Source organism: Carassius carassius, chromosome 38 (assembly GCF_963082965.1).
Source record: "Carassius carassius chromosome 38, fCarCar2.1, whole genome shotgun sequence".
Taxonomy (NCBI): domain Eukaryota; kingdom Metazoa; phylum Chordata; class Actinopteri; order Cypriniformes; family Cyprinidae; genus Carassius; species Carassius carassius.
The window spans coordinates 3192348-3208340 of record NC_081792.1 but is presented as its reverse complement, the minus strand read 5'-3'; the positions used below and the strand labels follow the sequence as shown (position 1 = coordinate 3208340).

Sequence of the window (15993 nt, the reverse complement as noted above, 5' to 3'; positions counted from 1 at the left end):
ATCTAAAACCAACAACTCTGTAGCAATCAGGAGTCTTTACTATTGGTGGGCCAGTGGCGCAATGGATAACGCGTCTGACTACGGATCAGAAGATTCTAGGTTCGACTCCTGGCTGGCTCGCTCTGTTCTTGTTTTTCTCCGGCTTATTTTGTTGTTGTGTTTTTTTTCTCTTCTCCAAAATCCAGAAGAAAAGGCAAATCTTCAGGCATTCTTCTTTTTTTCCAAAAAAGACATATTCTGCACACCCTTTCCGATGTCTAGGGAAGACACGGACATGCTTTGGTATTGTCATTCGTCTCACAAGCACTCCGACAAGCTCTGCGATTAAAGGGGAAATAAACTGCAGGCTGGCAGCCAGTTGATTTTCGAATGAACAATTTCATCGCTACTCTGTAACTGCTTCATTACTTTGAAGGGTGTAATGCCATGTTGTTTTGATGTCACGGGCTTGCCATTTTGAAGCCTTATCAATAATTGCAACCTGGACATTGAGAATAAATTGTAATCTGCATTAAACTGAACGAGCGAATAATCATCAACTTTGCAGATTAAAAATTGGTCTCACTTTCATTATTAACCTCACAATATGTCAATTTTGTATTTTGACAGACCGATGATAGTCAGATTTTCATCTAGATAACGGTTGCAATGTGTGTTTTCAGATGCATGACACAAGTATTTTCACCTGGACAAGAGCTTAATTACCAGTTCAAGGTATCAATTCAGCAATCACAGGAATCTGCCCAAATAAACTGAACTCCCGGGGTGAGTAAAAAAAACAGATCCCTTGAATGCATACAACACTATATAATTCAGAAAACCGTCCTTATGGATAATTCTTGTTTTGCCAAATTATTATCACATTGTTACAGTCGCAGACCTAAAGCAACAGGCCACTACAAGATCCTGCGCCCACACTGACCACATGTATGTAAAGTGCGCCAGAAGCCAATGACCAGTTCAAGGTTTCCAAATTCCATATGGTCTAGCGCTTAGGATTCCTGGTTTTCACCCAGGCGGCCCAGCTTTGACTCCCGGTATGGGAACGCATGCTCCTTTTTGATTCCCTCCTCAAAAATCCAGCACATCTTCCTGCACCAGAAGTGACTTTTTGCCCAGCAGTAGAGCTACAAGACCGTGATATGTCGAGGTTCTGTCTAACACTTTGTCCCTTCGATAGCTCAGCTGGTAGAGCGGAGGACTGGAGGTTGGAGTGTTGGCAATCCTTAGGTTGCTGGTTTGACTCCGGCTCGAAGGAGGTCTTTTTTTCAAGTGCTCACCATTTTTTTGGTTTGGAGCTGGCTTTCTCGCAGCTGTTAGCAGAGCTTGAATTCGCAGTCCACAATTGGAAGCCAAAAGAGCTTTCCCTGACCGGGAATCGAACCCGGGCCGCGGCGGTGAGTACAACACTATATACAACACTATATAATTCAGAAAACCGTACTTTTGGATAATTCTTGTTTTGCCAAATTGGACTCAGTTCACTTCGAACGACTCAGCAACAGTGTGGAAAAGTCTAAAGAAGATCACCAATTACAAGACACCACCCCCTAGCACTGTGGAAAATCAACGACTGGCAGACGATCTGAACGAGTTTTACTGCAGGTTTGAAAGAACACCCATCACCTGCCCTGAACGCCTCTCCACACAATCGTTCACACCAATAACAACTCCTGCAACCAACCCTGAATGCCTCTCCACACAACCGTTCACACCATTTTCAGCTCCTGCAACCCATCCTGAACACCTCTCCAATCAAGCACTCTCACCATTCACACCTCCTGCATCCCCCCTCTCCCCCACACCTGCAATACAGATCAGCGAGGATGCGGTGCGCCAGGTCTTCCGGAAGCAGAAAAGGAAAAAAGCACCAGGCCCAGATTGTGTTACACCAGCCTGTCTGAAATCCTGTGCTGACCAGCTGGCCCCCATCTTCACACAGATCTTCAACAGATCGCTATAGCTGTGCGAAGTCCCTTCATGCTTCAAACGCTCCACCATCATCCCCGTCCCAAAGAAACCCAAAATTACAGGACTAAATGACTACAGGCCTGTGGCTTTAACATCCGTAGTCATGAAGTCATTTGAAAAACTGGTGCTGTCCCACCTGAAGGACATCACTGGACCCTTGCTGGATCCTCTTCAGTTTGCCTACAGAGCAAACAGGTCTGTGGAAGACGCAGTAAACATTGGACTGCATTATGTTCTGCAACACCTAGACAGACCGGGAACCTATGTGAGGATCCTGTTTGTGGACTTCAGCTCGGCTTTTAACACGATCATGCCAAACCTCCTCCTGCCCAAACTAACTCAGCTCTCCGTGCCCACCTCCGTCTGTCAGTGGATCAACAGCTTCCTGACAGACAGGCAGCAGCTAGTTAGGCTGGGAAAATACACATCCAGCACCCGTACAATCAGCACCGGAGCTCCCCAGGGGTGCGTTCTCTCCCCACTGCTCTTCTCCCTGTACACTAATGATTGCACATCTAAGGACCCCTCTGTCAAGCTCCTGAAGTTTGCAGATGACACCACACTCATCGGCCTCATTCAGGATGGTGACGAGTCTGCTTACAGGCAGGAGGTTAAAGAGCTGGCTGTCTGGTGCACTCTCAACAACCTGGAGCTTAACACGCTCAAAACAGTGGAGATGATTGTGGACTTCAGGAGAAACCCCCCTGCACTCCCCCCACTCACCATCATGAACAGCACTGTGACTGCAGTGGAGTCATTCAGGTTCCTGGGCACCACTATCTCTCAGGACCTGAAGTGGGACATTCACATTGACTCCATTGTGAAAAAGGCCCAGCAGAGGTTGTACTTCCTTCGCCAGCTGAGGAAAATTAACCTGCCACAGGATCTGCTGAAACAGTTCTACTCCACCATCATCGAATCCATCCTCTGCACTTCAGTAACTGTCTGGTTCAGCTCAGCTTCTAAATCTGACCTCAGAAGACTACAGAGGGTAGTCCGGACTGCTGAGCGAATCATCGGTTCAACTCTCCCATCTATTCAAGAACTGTACTTATCCAGAGTGAGCAAAAGGGCTGTTCAAATCACTCTGGACCCCTCACATCCAGCACACTCCCTCTTTGAACTGTTGCCATCTGGTCGACGCTACAGAGCACTGAGCACCAGAACAACCAGACACAGGAACAGTTTCTTCCCTCAGGCAATCCATCTTATGAACAGCTGATACACACTGAACACACTACACTTTATATTTATATACACATACACTTAATTTATCTAACACACATACTTAGTATACACTTAAATTTTGCACAGAATATACATGTACATACATAACAGCATTTTTGTAATATACCTGCCTACAATTGTCAATTTGTATATTGTCAATCCTTATCTACTTATTTGTATTATTTGTATTTTTATATTCTTTTATTATGTGTTTTATGTTCTGTCGCTGTCATTCTGTTGTACTGTGGAGCTTCTGTCACGAAAACAAATTCCTTGTATGTGTAAACATACCTGGCAATAAAGCTCATTCTGATTCTGATTCTGCTTCGGTATTGCCATTCGTCTCACAAGCACTCCGACAAGCTCGGCGATTAAAGGGGAAATAAACTGCAGGCAGGCAGCCAGTTGATTTTCGAATGAACAATTTCATCGCTACTCTGTAACTGCTTCATTACTTTGAAGGGTGTAATGCCATGTTGTTTTGATGTCACGGGCTTGCCATTTTGAAGCCGTATCACTAATTGCCACCTGGACATTGAGAATAAATTGTAATCTGCATTAAACTGAACGAGCGAATAATCAGCAACTTTGCGGATAAAAAATTGGTCTCACTTTCATTATTAACCTTACAATATGTCAATTTTGTACCTTGACAGACCGATGATAGGCAGATTTTCATCTAGATAACGGTTGCAATGTGTGTTTTCAGATGCATGACACAAGTATTTTCACTTGGACAAGAGCTTAATTACCAGTTCAAGGAATCAATTCAGCAATCACAGGAATCTGCCCAACAAAACTGAACCCCCGGGGTGAGTAAAAAAAACAGATCCCTTGAATGCATACAACACTATATAATTCAGAAAAACGTCCTTTTGGATAAATCTTGTTTTGCCAAATTATTATCACATTGTTACAGTCGTAGACCTAAAGCAACAGGCCACTACAAGATCCTGCGCCCACACTGACCACATGTATGGAAAGTGCGCCAATGGCCAGTTTAAGGTGTCCAAATCCCATATGGTCTAGCGGTTAGGATTCCTGTTTTTCACCCAGGCAGCCCGGGTTCGACTCTCGGTATGGGAATGCATGCTCCTTTTTGCTTCCCTCCTCAAAAATCCAGCACATCTTCCTGCACCAGATGTCGAGGTTCTGTCTAACACTTTGGCCCTTCGATAGCTCAGCTGGTAGAGTGGAGGACTGTAGGTTGGAGTGTTGGCAATCCTTAGGTCGCTGGTTCGACTCTGGCTCGAAGGAGGTCTTTTTTTCAAGTGCTCACCATTTATTGGTCTAATGTGTTTTTTTTCTCTTCTCCAAAATCCAGAAGAAAAGGCAAATCTTCAGGCATTCTTCTTTTTTTCCAAAAAAGACATTCTGCACACCCATTCCGATGTCTAGGGAAGACACGGACATGCTTCGGTATTGCCATTCGTCTCACAAGCACTCCGACAAGCTCGGCGATTAAAGGGGAAATAAACTGCAGGCTGGCAGCCAGTTGATTTTCGAATGAACAATTTCATTGCTACTCTGTAACTGCTTTATTACTTTGAAGGGTGTAATGCCATGTTGTTTTGATGTCACGGGCTTGCCATTTTGAAGCCTTATCACTAATTGCCACCTGGACATTGAGAATAAATTGTAATCTGCATTAAACTGAACGAGCGAATAATCAGCAACTTTGCGGATTAAAAATTGGTCTCACTTTCGTTATTAACCTCACAATATGTCAATTTTGTACCTTGACAGACCGATGATAGGCAGATTTTCATCTAGATAACGGTTGCAATGTGTGTTTTCAGATGCATGACACAAGTATTTTCACCTGGACAAGAGCTTAATTACCAGTTCAAGGTATCAATTCAGCAATCACAGGATCATAATATAGATGTACTCTGTTTGACAGAAACCTGGCTAAAACCTGATGATTACATTATTTTAAATGAGTCCACCCCCTAACATCACTGTTATAAACATGAGCCGCGTCTAAAAGGCAAAGGTGGAAGTGTTGCTTCAATTTATAACAACGTTTTCAGGATTTCTCAGATGTCCGAGTTAGTTCTGGATTCAGATAAAGTTTTAATAGTTGGTGATTTTAAAATCCATGTTGATAATGAAAAAGATGCATTGGGATCAGCATTTATAGACATTCTGAACTCTATTGGGGTTAGACAACACGTTTCAGGACCTACTCATTGTCGAAATCATACTCTAGATTCAATACTGTCACATGGAATTGATGTTGATGGTGTTGAAATTATTCAGCCAAGTGATGATATCTCAGATCATTATTTAGTTCTGTGCAAACTTCATATAGCCAAAATTGTAAATTCTACTTCTTGTTACAAGTATGGAAGAACCATCACTTCTAACACAAAAGACTGCTTTTTAAGTTATCTTCCTGATGTAACCAAATTCCTTAGCATATCCAAAACCTCAGAACAACTTGATGACGTAACAGAAACTATGGACTCTCTTTTCTAGCACTTTAAATAAAGTTGCTCCTTTATGCTTAAGGAAGGTTAAGGAAAACAGTTTGACACCATGGTATAATGAGCATACTCGCACCCTAAAGAGAGCAGCCCGAAAAATGGAGCGCAGCTGGAGGAAAACAAAACTAGAGGTATTTCGTATTGCTTGGCGGTAAAGTAACATATCCTACAGAAAATCATTAAAGACTGCTAGATCCGATTACTTTTCTTCTCTTTTAGAAGAAAACAAACATAACCCCAGGTATTTATTCAATACAGTGGCTAAATTAAAAAAAATAAAGCCTCAACAAGTGTTGACATTTCCCAACACCACATCAGTAATGACTTTATGAACTACTTTACTTCTAAAATCGATACTATTAGAGATACAATTGCAACCATTCAGCCGTCAGCTACAGTATCACATCAGACAGTGCACTATAGACCCCCTGAGGAACAGTTCCACTCATTCTCTACCATAGGAGAGGAAGAATTGTATAAACTTGTTAAATCATCTAAACCAACAACATGTATGTTAGACCCTATACCATCTAAGCTCCTAAAAGAGGTGCCTCCAGAAGTCATAGATCCTCTTCTGACTATTATTAATTCCTCATTGTCATTAGGATATGTCCCCAAAACCTTCAAACTGGCTGTTATTAAGCCTCTCATCAAAAAACCACAACTTGACCCCAAAGAACTAGTTAATTATAGACCAATCTCGAATCTCCCTTTTCTGTCCAAGATACTAGAAAAGGTGGTATCCTCACAATTATATTCCTTCTTAGAGAAAAATGGTATATGTGAGGATTTCCAGTCAGGATTTAGACCGTATCATAGTACTGAGACTGCTCTCCTTAGAGTTACAAATGATCTGCTCTTATCATCTATTAGTTTTATTGGATCTTAGTGCTGTGTTTGACACAATTGACCACAACACTCTTTTGCATAGACTTGAACACTTTGTTGGCATCAGTGGAAGTGCATTAGCATGGTTTAAATCGTACTTATATGACCGCCATCAGTTCGTAGCAGTGAATGAAGATGTATCCTATCGATCACAAGTGCAGTATGGAGTACCTCAAGGCTCAGTACTAGGGCAGCTACTCTTCACGCTTTATATGTTACCCTTGGGAGATATCATCAGGAAACATGGTGTTAGCTTTCACTGTTATGCTGATGATACTCAGCTCTATATTTCTTCGCAGCCCGGTGAAACACACCAATTTGAAAAACTAATGGATTGCATAGTCGATATAAAAAACTGGATGACGAGTAATTTCTTACTGCTAAATTCTGAAAAAACAGAGGTGTTAATTATAGGACCTAAAAACTCCGCTTGTAATAACCTAGAACACTGTCTAAGACTTGATGGTTGCTCTGTCAATTCTTCGTCATCAGTTAGGAACCTAGGTGTGCTATTTGATCGCAATCTTTCCTTAGAAAGCCCCGTTTCTAGCATTTGTAAAACTGCATTTTTACATCTCAAAAATATATCTAAATTACGGCCTATGCTCTCAATGTCAAATGCAGAAATGTTAATCCATGCATTTATGACCTCAAGGTTAGATTATTGTAATGCTTTATTGGGTGGTTGTTCTGCACGCTTAGTAAACAAACTACAGCTAGTCCAAAATGCAGCAGCAAGAGTTCTTACTAGAACCAGGAAGTATGACCATATTAGCCCGGTCCTGTCAACACTGCACTGGCTCCCTATCAAGCATCGTATAGATTTTAAAATATTGCTTATTACTTATAAAGCCCTGAATGGTTTAGCACCTCAGTATTTGAATGAGCTCCTTTTACATTATAATCCTCTACGTCTGCTACGTTCTCAAAACTCAGGCAATTTGATAATACCTAGAATATCAAAATCAACTGCGGACGGCAGATCCTTTTCCTATTTGGCGCCTAAACTCTGGAATAACCTACCTAACATTGTTCGGGAGGCAGACACACTCTTGAAGTTTAAATCTAGATTAAAGACCCATCTCTTTAACCTGGCATACACATAACATACTATAATGCTTTTATTATCCAAATCAGTTAAAGGATTTTTAGGCTGCATTAATTAGGTAAACCGGAACCGGAAACACTTCCCATAACACCCTAAGTACTTGCTACATCATTAGAAGAATGGCATCTACGCTAATATTTGTGTTTCTCTCTTGTTCCGAGGTCACCGTGGCCACCAGATCCAGTCTGTGTCCAGATCAGAGGGTCACTGCAGTCACCCGGATCCAGTACGTATCCAGACCAGATGCTGGATCAGCACCTAGAAAGGACCTCTACATCCCTGAAAGACAGCAGAGACCAGGACAACTAGAGCCCCAGATACAGATCCCCTGTAAAGACCTTGTCTCAGAGGAGCACCAGGACAAGGGCACAGGAAACAGATGATTCTTCTGCACAATCTGAATTTGCAGCATCCTGGAATTGAACTACTGGTTTCGTCTGGTCAGAGTAGAACTGGCCCCCCAACTGAGCCTGGTTTCTCCCAAGGTTTTTTTTTCCTCCATTCGGAGTTACGGTTCCTTGCCGCTGTCGCCTCTGGCTTGCTTAGTTGGGGTCACTTCATCTACAGCGATATCGTTGACTTGATTGCAAATAAATGCACAGACACTATTTAAGTGAACAGAGATGACATCACTGAATTCAATGATGAACTGCCTTTAACTATCATTTTTGCATTATTGACACTGTTTTCCTAATGAATGTTGTTCAGTTGCTTTGACGCAATGTATTTTGTTTAAAGCACTATATAAATAAAGGTGACTTTGACTTTGACAGGAATCTGCCAAAAAAAACTGAACCCCCGGGGTGAGTAAAAAAAAAAAACAGATCCCTTGAATGCATACAACACTATTTAATTCAGAAAACCGTCATTTTGGATAATTCTTGTTTTGCCAAATTATTATCACATTGTTACAGTCCCAGACCAAAAGCAACAGGCCACTACAAGATCCTGCGCCCACACTGACCACATGTATGGAAAGTGCGCCACTGGCCAGTTTAAGGCGTCCAAATCACATATGGTCTAACGGTTAGGATTCCTGGTTTTCACCCAGACGGCCCGGGTTCGACTCCTGGTATCGGAGCGCATGCTTCTTTTTGCCTCCTTCGACTCTGGCTCGAAGGAGGTCTTTTTTTCAAGTGTTCACCATTTTTTTTGGTTTGGAGCTGGCTTTCTCGCAGCTGTTAGCAGAGCTTGAATTCGCAGTCCACAATTGGAAGCCAAAAGAGCTTTCCCTGACCGGGAATCGAACTCGGGCCGCGGCAGTGAGAGTGCCGAATCCTAACCACTAGACCACCAGGGAGGGGATGGTGGGCTGGTGGGCTGGTGGACTGGTAGGCTTACCTACTGATAACAAGGTGAGAATAAGCAGACAGCAATGCTTGCCACTGTCACATCTAAAACCAACAACTCTGTAGCAATCAGGGGTCTTTACTATTGGTGGGCCAGTGGCGCTCCATGTCACCTGTAGGTCGTGGTTATTCTTTGTTATGACAGCCAATCACGTTCCCGGCTGCAACCATGAAATTTATGTTTTAGCCAATCGGCGCTCGTATAGCAACCGCGCAGTAGCCAATCAGCGCTCGTATCGCAACCGTGATTCCCCCCAGTAACAACAAGCAATTAGCCAATCAGCGCTCGTATTGCAACCGTGATTCCACCCAGTAACAACAAGAAATTGACCAATAAGCGCTCGTTCCTCATCCGTGATTCTCCGTAGTAACAACAAGTTATCAACAACAATTGATAACGTCAAGAACCCCCGGAGACTTGCGGATCACGGCTGAAGAAGAAGATAACGGTCATCGATTAATTTCTAACCAACATTTGCAATGTAAGTGAATCTTTTATCAATAAAAAAGTAACACTTACAATACTGGTGCACAAATATGCATTAATTTATACTTAACGAATGCACAGATAATCATGAGTTAATGTAAACGAATGAAGGACTAACTTAAACCATTAATTAATGATTACTACATCAGCAACTAATAAACATTCTATATGTTTCATAGATAAATTAATAAATACAATTTTATTAGTTAAATTTACTTTAATGTATTAGTTCCTTAATAACATTATATTAACTAATGACGTAAATGTATATTTTAATTACTACAGTGGCCAAAGCTATTTACTTCAACTTCCAGTTGTCAGCTTTAATTAATCATGAGCTAATGATTTTCAAAGGAATCATGTTATGACTTTACATGTTGAGGTAAAGAGCTATTAACATATTGTTAAAATGATATTGTGGTTATGGATTTTTTTTTAATTAGTCATGTACCTCAACAAGTAAAGTTAAAGTAATAACATAATGATATCTTTACAAATTATTATCTAATGATTCATTATTGATATAATTTTACACTGTTAGTTAATATAATATGTTATTAAGGAATGGATACATTATGACACATTTAACTAATAACAACAATTTATTGATTTCTTTATCTATGAATCATATAAAATGTTCATTTGTTGCCAATGCAGTAATAATTAATAAATGGTTTGGTCCTTAATGAGTTATATATTAAGTCATGATTATCTGTGCATGAATTAAGCATGAATTAATGCATTTAATTGTATTTATTTATTGCATATTAGTGCCAGCATATTGTAAAGTGAGTTGTGTTTTTATGTTAACATAAAAATAAAGTGTCAAATATATAAAGTTGTTTTGAATGAATAACCTGTAGTTCAGACAAGCTAATAATTCAGCTAATCAATGTAAAATATTATAATAAAAAAAAAGTATTTCATATTTTTGTAGATTAGTCGACCAAGCAGAATATAAAGTATATTAAGTTACAGTTTTACCAGCTGCAACATTAAAACGATTCTTACACATTAATGCATTACTTGTTATAATGCAATAATATAGTATGCATTATGCTTCTACTTTTAGTACTTTAAGTATATTTTGATTCTAGAATTTTGAATGTATGATCTTTACTTGTAATAGAGCAGACAAATTTGTGAAATATTTGTCTTTAAAAAGGAGATCACATAGAATAGACTGAACTTTCCCTTCCCTGTCTCAGGTGGGACAAAAGTTATATTTTAATGTATAATAATTATCTGAAAAAATTACCTCTTACTCTGGGATAATTCTGATATGTTAGCCAACATTTTTAGCCTGTAGAAAAATATATACACAAACACAGCATAATATAAAATCAACATTAAAAGGTGATCATAAGTAAATATAGTTCACTTTTTTTAATTTAGATGGAACCTCGCTTCAGGAGACGGGCTGATGGAAGCCTGAATCTGACGGATACAGTGGAAGCGTCAAAGGTGAAGGAAGCCAACAGAGGAAAGTCATACACAAGACCCCTGCCCCCGGAGAAAGTGCTGGACAAAGCCAGGAAAAGTTTAAGTGAGCACCACGGAGATCTGTCTAACAGAAAGCACCTGTTGGGTTTCTTTGAAATCCAGTTTGGTGTATTTCGTGGGCAAACATTTAGGTGGGTGGCTGAAAATGCCCTGGGGTATGCTGCTTATCTGGTGGCAGCTATGAAGAGGGACCCCACAGGAGGCAGCAAAGACTCCCAAGAACATGCCCACAACAAGGGGAGTTTCAGGGAGTATATTGAGCTCTTTCCTTCTGGCAGAATTGCCATTGCCATGAAGGAAGAGCAATATGCTGGGAAAGCTCCCCAGCATGCTGCTGACTCCCAGCACTCTGCCCCCACAGAGTTCACCACCCCCACCCAGCACACTACCACCACCCATACTTCTACTGCCTCTCTCCGCTCCCTCTTGGTTAGGAAGTTGCCTAACCAAAAAAACTTGAACAAGGCTGTAAAAAGACTGGTTTCCCCCCTCAAAGTCGCACCTTGTAAGCAAACATTTATTTGTATAACACTTTTTTGGTTTGTTTAGCATTTATTGCTGTTCAGTAGTCATGTTTATCTGTTTGTCCTGTGTTTTTTTTTGTAGCTTTGGCCCAGGCACGTGCGCGGCCCTCAGCCACCCTCACCTGTCCGACTGTGTCCCTTGAGACAGCCACAGGACCCTCAGCCACCCTCACCTGTCCGACTGTGTCCCTTGAGACAGCCACAGGGCCCTCATCCACCCTCACCTGTCCGACTGTGTCCCTTGAGACAGCCACAGGACCCTCAGCCACCCTCACCTGTCTGACTGTGTCCCTTGAGACAGCCACAGGGCCCTCAGCCACCCTCACCTGTCCGACTGTGTCCCTTGAGACAGCCACAGGACCCTCAGCCACCCTCACCTGTCCGACTGTGTCCCTTGAGACAGCCACAGGACCCTCAGCCACCCTCACCTGTCCGACTGTGTCCCTTGTGATAGATGACAGCACACTGCTGGCAGAGGCAGCTAAGTTTGAGGAGTCATATGTGGCATGTACGTCTATACTTATTTAAAGTATTCAACGTTTCCTTTCCAGGGATAATAAAGTAAAGTGAAGCAATGTGAATTTGTTTATTTATGTGTTTATTTTCTGTTTTTCTATTTTATTTAATTTTTTCAGCAAGACGAGTCTGTCTTCCTGCTGGATGGACACACACCCTGCCTGAAGTGGACCAGAGGTGGATCTCCAAGGCCCTGTTCAGGTGGACAGCACAGGGGCATCCTGAGCTGGTATTTAGTAGGGTGAACAAACTTTGGTGGTATCCTCCACCGGTGCCACTGAAGACCAGTAATTCTCCTTCCTTGGAGAATTACTTTGGCCATCGCCTGCTGCTCTGGATGCCACGAAAACTGTGGCAAGTGAAGCTGACTTGTCCGCATCCAGACTGTCAAAAAGAACTTCTGACCTCAGCTGGCTTGCATCAAAAGATCAGGCAGGTGGTTGCCATGGGTGAGATGTACTTTGTGGCATCTGAGTACCTTGCCTGCCGAAGATGTAAAAGGAAGGTCATCAGCTGGAGCCATGATCTCGTTTCCCAGCTCGACATTGGCCACAGGGTGCTGTTCCTTTGCATTCTTACTTCAAAACTTGCATGTGACTTTGAGGTAGTAACTTTGATGCGTCAGCGTGGGCTGGGAAACAGCAGCAGCCAGATCCAGCGCAAGCTACAGGAGCGTCATGTTGATGTCTGGTTGCAAAAGACAGCCCAGTATCTGACAGATTGCAAGGGGATTGCCAGTGCTGTCACGTCGAGCCTAATCCTGCCTGTGACATTTGAACCTGCTCCTTCAATGCCTTCTATACCCAAGCACCGATGGCTGTATGCCCAGGATGTCCTGCAAAGGCTGGATGAGGTCAAGGCCACTATAACATCACAATATGGTCGAATCTTAAAAATGGATTCTACCAAAAAAGTGGCCAGAAAACTAGCAGGACGCAGCTATGGCACTGCTACTTGGGCAACTAATGTTGGCAATGAGCATGGACAGGTGATCATGTCCATGCTCACAGCGAGCGAAGGTTTTGGTCTGGGGCCAATGATAGAAGGCCTTATCAAGCGATACAGAGTGGCTGGGGTGGCTCCTCCCGAAGTGCTGTATGTCGACCGAGACTGCTGTGGCAACACTCTTTTGAGGAGGATGTTTGAAGAGTGGGGGCAAATGACCATCCGGTTAGATGTCTGGCACTTCATGCGAAGGTTTGCTGTCGGCTGCACCACCGACTCTCACCAGTTATATGCCACATTTATGAGTGGCCTCAGCCATTGTATTTTCATGTGGGACCAGGTCGACCTGGCTGCCCTGAAGACGGCTAAGCAAGCAGAGCTGGAAGCTGATGGGAAACCATCATCCGAGGCTGATGTGCTGCGCTTTATCAGTCGTAGCGAGCTAGCGCTACATTGCGGGAGAACCACTCGCGGGACCAAAGAGACCCTGGCGCTGATTGACAGCCATGTTCAGGCCTTTGATGGAGATGCTGGTCGTGACACTCTGGGAGTCCCACTAATAAACTCAGCCCGCATGAGAGAGATTTTAAAGTCCCAGCGGAAGCATGTGGCCTGCATCCAGGATCCTGCCGGTGTGCAGCTCTACATGCAGACGGGTACTGTACTGAAGGGAGGGCACCGCCTGCCAACATACCGCTGTGCCAGAGGTTCCACTTCAATTGAGTCATTTCACTTGCACCTTAACAGATTCATCCCAGGTTAATAAATTATTTAACTGAATTATTAAATTAAGATATGATTTATACTGAAATAATTATGAGAATTGCAAGAACAGCTATTTGTGTATTTATATGAAATTTTTGTTCTGCGAACTTATTATTATTATTTTTTTCATTTATAGGCACGCTGGCAAGTGACACCTTCTTTCAGGCATATCTTTTGGATGGGCTTGCAAGGTGGAATGAGGACCGGGCTGTGGCAGCAACAACTAATCAGCAGCAACCACATTCCTACAACCATCTTCTGCGTCATGCTGTCAACACTCTTGCAGAGGAGCTTATGGGCATGAAAATCATTCCTTATGTTGGGCCAAGAAAGTACACTGGTATATAACATTTTTTTTTGTTTTTAGTGACACTTTAATTTAAGTATAAACCACTGAACCACTAAGTTATAATATAATATTATGGTATGTTATCTAATTGTCAATGTTTTTCTATTTTAAAGGTGAGCTTATTGGAGTGGAATATCTTTACCAGCAAACTGGTAAAGTTCTGCAGGACTACAAGTTGGCCATTGAAGAGTCAGAGACCACTGAGGTTGGTATAGAGGTGGATGAAGGTTATGCTGAACTTGAGGAGTTTCAGGACATCACTGTCCCCACCTTTGACACTGAACAGACACCTGCTGCCTCTTCACAAGCATCAGTGTCTGCAGCGTCTGCAGCATCATCTCCAACTCCTCCAGCAACCAGCACCACGTCATCACTGTTTGTGGTCCCTCCATCACCAGTGTCATCTCCTGTCAGCAGCTCACTGCACACTCAATCAAATCTAGGACTCTTTCCTGGAGCACATAGCTGTGAGTTTTACCAAAGTATTCATAAAGATTTCGGTATTTGTTATCACACTAACTATAAATTTGTATTTATCACATTGAAAGGCATAAATAAAAATTTCAAATCAATATTTACCTTTTTGATGTTGTCCCAGTGGACCGATTATCTGCAGAAACGGATCGTCCAACATCGGAAGAGAACACTTCACATGATGTAAGGGCCCAGTTTATTTTTTATTTACATTTACATGTATGTAAACATAATCTGGGTTACATTGAATGTGCTTTCATGTGAATATTTGTTTTCATTGATGCTATCAAAAGTTCCTAAATTATCTTTCATTTTAGGATTCGGTTGGACCTGATAATATTGAGGGGTATGGAGCCGTGCAGGACTTGGCAGAGTTCTTGGTTGGCCTCAGAGACCACTGTCTGGCTTTGTCGGGAGAAGAGTGCATCAAGATCATCTCCCTATGGCAGGCATTGGGGGAGTATGACAGGAAAAAGACCATTTACCCACCACGTCACCAAACCAACCTAAAACAGGGACGATTCAGGGCCACTAAGAAGATTGTGGCCCCAGGTGTGGAGAGCACCAAAAGGTATGTTATATTTAGTAAACAGGGTTTACAAATTGTTTTGTAATATATATATATATATCTGAAACTGGCTGAAATATCACCTACAACTTTTTTTGTTTAGTAACCTGACACCTTCATGACTAGCTTATCTTGGTTATAACATAAATTATTAGTTGTGATTTACATTTAATTCTGACTATATATATTAGGTTGCTAAGTATGTTACATTGCTATGGACACAACCGTACAACCGTACAACCGTACATTGGAATAATTAATTTAGCAGAAACAAAGCAATCATTTCTTAAATCGGTAAAATCATTTTGTATCAATATGTTGTGTCAAATAATTTGTCTTTTACTGTACTTTAGTAAGTAGCCATGTAATAAGCGGGATAATATGCAGTCATTATTGTGAATAAAATCTGACAGGCTGACTAACAACACCCTGTAATAATTCCACAACACAGTAATCCAGTAGAGACCTGATTTATTGATATGACATTTCAACATCAATCTAAAAACAAAACAAAGAAAGAAAACATAACTATGGGCAGATATTATCAATGAACATTTAGACAACACAAAGCAAAACAGACAGAATAGGAAAGGGAAAATAAAAATAAGATCACACAATGAAAACAATCTTACATTAATAATATGTATCCTGTTGTAATTTGCAGGTGTTTCGTTGGGGCTCATAGTCCTGCACAGTGGCCTGACTGCAACCGAGTGGTGGAGGCCATTTTCACAAGGCTCTGTGCTCTCTACCCAAACGCGGTGCGCTGTGACGGGGTAAGGGTGTCCCGCTTCACTGTTGTAGCACGTGCTTACAAGCACATCCGAGAG

At 41.9% G+C, this 15993-nt stretch overlaps 3 non-coding genes across 3 annotated transcripts; 2 read left to right on the top strand and 1 right to left on the bottom strand.

Annotated features, from left to right (window-relative positions):
• The first annotated feature begins 47 nt into the window (after positions 1–47).
• Positions 48–120, top strand: trnar-acg (transfer RNA arginine (anticodon ACG)). Its single transcript has one exon. It is a non-coding gene; the product is annotated as a tRNA-Arg (tRNA).
• Positions 121–1170: 1050 nt separating this feature from the next.
• On the top strand, positions 1171–1258 carry trnas-gga (transfer RNA serine (anticodon GGA)). The gene is given in 2 exon segments: positions 1171–1207; positions 1223–1258. It is a non-coding gene; the product is annotated as a tRNA-Ser (tRNA).
• Positions 1259–8911: 7653 nt separating this feature from the next.
• On the bottom strand, positions 8912–8983 carry trnae-cuc (transfer RNA glutamic acid (anticodon CUC)). The gene has a single exon. It is a non-coding gene; the product is annotated as a tRNA-Glu (tRNA).
• Between the last annotated feature and the right edge of the window lie 7010 nt (positions 8984–15993).